This window comes from Aegilops tauschii, chromosome 3, assembly GCF_002575655.3.
Source record: "Aegilops tauschii subsp. strangulata cultivar AL8/78 chromosome 3, Aet v6.0, whole genome shotgun sequence".
Classification (NCBI taxonomy): domain Eukaryota; kingdom Viridiplantae; phylum Streptophyta; class Magnoliopsida; order Poales; family Poaceae; genus Aegilops; species Aegilops tauschii.
Genome location: NC_053037.3, coordinates 238,269,321 through 238,275,320, shown reverse-complemented (window position 1 = coordinate 238,275,320; position 6,000 = coordinate 238,269,321).

Below are 6,000 nucleotides of genomic sequence, written 5' to 3'. Positions count from 1 at the left end.
TCAGATAGCGGTGGTGGAGGAACAACGGTGCGATTCTTCCTCTATCTTGAGGACAAGCTATGTCCGGATTCCCGAGCTCTCTAAGCCAGATACCCGTCTACGGGAGGACATGGCCCAAGCTCTGAACCTAGAATCAGACAGCGGGCCAGACCTATTGGGCAACAAACCGGAGCTCGAACTTTCAAGATCGGAAACTCCGCCGCTCCTGGGTCTCAGAACGGGTCAGGGACCGGACCTAAATCTACCCACCCACCCAGATATAAATGATCTTTCCCACATTAGACAAGAGCCCCAAGAGACAGTACATCACTATTGGGCCAGATTCCTCCTTGTAATGAGCAAGGTCAAGGACTGTCGCGAGGAAGACGCAATTTCATTCTTTTGCAAAAATTGCACGGACAAGGGAATCCTCAACGCCATAAGTCGCCGTGACATAGCACACTTCGCTAACTTGGAGGCCATAGTACAGAAGTACTGTGCGATGGAAAGCGCCTGGAAAACCCAAACAAAATTCTGGGATCCTCCGGCTCTCACTAACCCCCCCATCCGAACTAAAAGGTTGTACTCTCATAACTCACCCGATCCAATTACAAACAAAAACAAAAGCCCACTACAGGGCGTGGAACCGTACAGCGGACACCATACCAACACACAACCTTAGAGCATGTTGGGTACTCCGGCAGGTGGCCAAGAGCGGTAAGGATATCCTCATCAACAATACCGCAGAGCACCATCCCCTAGAGAACAACAATACAGTATTGACAGTCTTCGAGACCTTCGCCTCAAATAATAGGCGTAAGCGAGCACTCCGCAGCCTTGCCGAAGTCTGCCAAGTAGCAGCAATGAATCCATGGAGCGATACGGCTATCACCTTCAATGCCAGTGACGAACCTAAATTCCGAACAGCCCGAGCACCAGACGCCTTGGTCCTTAGTCCAATTGTGGACAACTTCCGGCTTACTAAAGTGCTCATGGACGGTGGCAGCGGATTAAACCTCATCTATGAGGAGACTCTTCGAAAAATGGAAATAGACAGAAGCCGCATTGAGCAAAGCAGCACGACCTTAAGAGGAATCATCCCTAGTCGGGAGGCACGATGTGCCGGCAAAATCACACTAGATGTGGTATTCGGCACGCCGGAGAATTATAGGTCCGAAGAAATCACATTCCAAGTGTCCCCGTTCAATAGCGGATACCACGCCCTTCTAGGGCGGGAGGCATTCACGATCTTCCAAGCTATACCCCATTACGGGTACATGAAGCTCAAAATGCCCGGGCCCAATGGAATCATCACTCTAGCTAGTGATCCGGACATAGCACTCCGCGCCAAAAATAAAACAGCCGCACTGGCCCTCGAGGCGTTATCCGAAGCCCTCGCGGCCGAGGAATTAACTGCGCTGCTCTCCATAGTGGACAGGGATGACGTGATACTTGACAAAAGATCCAAGTCCACATACTTTAAACCAGCGGATGAAATAGTCAAATTCCAAGTCCATCCAACGGACCCTACAAAAACAGCATCCATCGGGCCACAGTTAAACCCCACAGTAGACGCCGCACTATGGGAGTTCTTGCGCGAGAATTGGGACATCTTCGCGTGCATCCTTCAGACATGCCAGGAATCCCACGCAGGCTGGCCGAGCATAGCCTTAACATCCTAAAGGGATTCAAGCCGGTCAAGCAAACTCTTCGGCGCTTCTCTTAGCCTAAGCGACAAGCCATGGGAGAGGAGCTAGCCAAGTTACTGGAGGCCGGATTCATTCGACAAATAAAACATCCGGACTGGCTAGCAAACCTGGTGATGGTACCAAAGAAGAACAAATCCTGGCGCCTATGCGTCAACTTCAAGGACCTTAATAAGGCTTGCCCAAAGGATCCCTTCCCCCTCCCTCGCATCGATCAAATTATCGACGCTACCGCAGGACACGACTCATTGTGTTTCCTCGACGCATACTCCGGATACCATCAAATTAAGAAGGCAGAGTCCGATCAAGCCGCAACGGCATTTATCACTCCATACGGCCCCTTCTGTTTTAACACCATGCCTTTCGGGCTCAAAAATGCCGGTGCAACCTATCAACGCATGATTCCGACATGCTTGGAGACACAGATTGGCAAAACAGTGGAGGCATACGTAGACGATGTGGTCATTAAAACCAGACACGTCGAATCCTTAATAGACGACTTGAGGCGCACGTTCGACAATCTCCGAACATACGACATTAAGCTCAACCCAGAAAAATGCGTCTTCGGCGTGCCCGCAGGAATGCTCTTAGGCTTCATCGTCTCCAACGGAGGAGTCGAACCAAATCCGGCTAAAATCCGAGCTCTGTCACAGTTGGCCATCCCAACAGACCTCAAGCAAATCCAGAAACTAACTGGATGCGTGGCTGCCTTAAGCCGCTTCATCTCCCGATTTGGAGAAAAAGCACTACCTCTTTATCGCCTTCTGCGATGCACCGAACACTTCGAGTGGACGGATGTGGCCACGGCCGGATTAGAAGAAATAAAAGCCGTTTTGGCCACAAACCCAATCCTGGCCGCACCTAACGTCGGCGAACCAATGCTACTATATATAGCGGCAACACACCAAGTTGTAAGCGTAGTGCTCGTCGTCGAACAAGAGATGGACGGACATAAGTTCCCGCTTCAAAAGCCGGTATACTATGTATCCACTGTCCTCACTCCATGCAAATCACGGTACCCACATTATCAAAAGATAGCATATGCGGTCTTCATGGCATCCCGGAAACTACGACACTACTTTCAAGAGTGTTCAATTACGGTGGCCTCTGAAGTGCCACTCAACGACATAATAAACAACCACGAGGCCACGGGCCGGATTGCTAAATGGGCTATTGAGTTCCTCCCGTTCGACATAATATACAAACCACAGCGAGCCATTAAGTCACAAGTACTGGCTGATTTCGTCGCCAAATGGACAGAAGCCGAACTCCCTAAAGAGTACGGCGCGTACTCCAATTGGATTATGCACTTTGACGGCTCTAAAATGCTGGCTGGCCCGGGGGCTGGCGTCGTCCTGACGTCTCCCACCGGAGATACAGTCCAATATGTACTCCAAATACTATACACAGACTCCAAGAACGCGGCAGAATATGAGGCCCTGTTGCATGGTCTCCGGATGGCAGTCTCCATGGGCATTCAACGCCTGGACGTGCGTGGGGACTCGAACCTCGCAATATCTCAAATAAATGGAGACTTTGACACCAAGGATCGAAAAATGGCGGCTTATCGCAACGCCGTCCTCAAAATGTCAGCTCGGTTTGAGGGGCTTGAATTCCACCATGTGGCCCGGGAAAACAATCAGGCGGCGGATATCCTCGCCTGCATCGGTGCTAAGCGCGACCCTGTCCACCTAATATCTTCTTGGAAAGGTTGTTTAAGCCATTCGAGGTATGGGAAGGGGAGACGGGTAACAATAGTCTGGACCCGGCCACAACAATAGATACCGAACACTCTGACATAATCGGAGGCTCTGCCACCGAAATAACACCTTCCGCCCACGTAATAATGGCTGTCATCGCCCCGTGGACAGAACCATTCCTGGCCTACCTAACTAGGCAGGAACTACCCGAGGACCCAAACGACGCGCGCTGCATTGTGCGGCGGTCTAAAGCCTACAAGGTCCACGAGGGAGAGCTTTATAAGAAAAGCGCTACCGGAGTCCTTCAAAGGTGCATCTCCGAAGAGGAAGGGCGGCAACTTTTGGCAGAAATTCATGCTGGACTTGGCGGCCACCATGCCGCAGCTCGGGCCCTTGTAAGCAAGGCCTTCCATACAGGTTTCTACTGGCCGACGGCCCGAGCAGACGCACGGGACCTCGTTAAATGTTGCGTCGGTTCCTAGCTTTTTGCAAACCAAAGCCATATGCCGCCTACCGCTCTCCAAACAATCCCCATTACTTGGCCCTTTGTAGTCTGGGGGCTTGATATGGTCGGACCCCTCAAAGGGGGAAGCCATAAGAAAAAATACTTATTGGTCATGGTGGATAAATTCACCAAATGGATAGAAGCCAAACCAGTTTAAACGGCCGAATCCGGACCAGTGATAGACTTCATATCCGGGGTTGTACACCGTTATGGTGTCCCCCACAGCATCATCACTGATAACGGCTCAAACTTTACAGCCGACGAGGTAAAACTTTGGTGCAGCAACATGGGCATCAAGCTCGATTATGCTTCTGTCTATCACCCGCAAACTAATGGTCAAGTCGAACGAGCAAACGGTCTTATCATGAGAGGCATTAAACCCAGATTAGTGCGATCCTTGAAGGAATCCGATACGCACTGGGTAGAGGAGCTCGACTCCGTACTATGGGGGCTGCGGACCACGCCGAATCGCACTACCGGATACACACAGTTTTTTATGGTGTACGGCGCAGAGGCGGTACTGCCCTGCGACATAATTCATGACTCACCTCGAGTGCGCATGTATGAAGAGAAAGAAGCCGAGCTTGATCGGCAGGACAGTTTGGACGCCCTGGAGGAGGAGCGTGGCATGGCAAAAGCCCGTTCCACATTCTATCAGCAAAAGGCTCGAAGGTATCAAAGCAGAGAAGTACGGGCCAAAACTTATAACATTGGCGAACTCGTTCTACGCCTACCGGAGAAGAAAAAGAACAAGCTCAAGCCCAAATGGGAAGGTCCCTTCGTTATCGACCAAGTTCTGACCGGTGGAGCGTAACGTCTGCCGGATAAATCGGACAATCGACTCGAGCCAAACCCATGGAAGGCAGCCAGACTCCGAAGGTTCTACGCCTAGTGCCGCACTCGGTGTTCGTCTCCTTACCTCTGTCAATTTTTTATATACGTGTTATCTGTGTTTTCTTTCTTTCTTTCTTCCCTTTTTTCTTCAAGGTCTTAAAAGGCTACAATGTGTCTTGACTACACAATCTTGACGCGCTAGCCGCGCTCATTATACCTGGGGGCTTCTTATACAGAAGCTTAATATAACTATTTTCTGGGCTCTATGCCCCACACATGTGTTATTCTTCCACATGTACCTTTTTTCGCCATTATATGCATCGATATGACTTAAGTTTTGGCCAAGCTGGGTTGCCTGGCTCTTGTGTTTATGCCCTACGTTCCCATTAATTCGGCTAGGGCATAAGGGGAGAAACTCTGTGATTGTTACTGTCGGGTCAGTCGGATGTGTACCTCAGACTGGGTGAAGCCGAAAGCTAGCATTCTTAAGGGAATATTCGGTCGGTGAACAAAAGATGACTTTTATTTATTGTAATACATGCCCCCAGATGTCTACATCTTGCGTCTCTTTTCGCAGTCCGGACATGCACATTAATGCATGCGTACCCTGGGAAAGGAACCCTTAACGGAACTATTCTCCCTGGAAGATGTTTCTTACTATCCATGTAATATAACATAGCTAGTTGGGTACTTGTCTGTTCAAGCACTTATGACCCCTACGCCTGGTTTCCACGCATATCCCGGTTTTTACATAACTGAGCGGGTATTCGGATACACTCCGGACGGTCGGGTCCGGAGGTTGAAGCGAAAGGGTCCGCCATGACAAATGATTTACAATCCGGCTAGGGACAATATATGTCACTTGAAGTACACAGTCACTTAGACTGACTAAATTCTTCTTCTATACCATCCAACAGGGTGTCTAGCCTACAATCCTGTTGAGAATACTTTGCGGCTAATTCTACTTGGTCATAAACCACACTGACAGGGATCTCTTTCCCGTCAGGCCCCACAGGTCCGACCTCGGCCATGTGGTTCGGGTCAGCCTTGGTATATCGCGTCTTCACCATGGCCCAGGCTTCCCTTGCACCTTGTCAGCATGCTGATATCTTCCATAATCGGAAGCGCCGCCGCGCTCCCTTGAGCATTTCTACAAGCTCTCTCATGCCTCCTGGCAGGGAGGCGGATGGCCACAAGGCTTGGGCAACGCCCTGCATCACCTGCCGCACTTGTTCGTGCAGTTGTGAGAGCTCCGGCAGAAGATCGCCTGTAGACC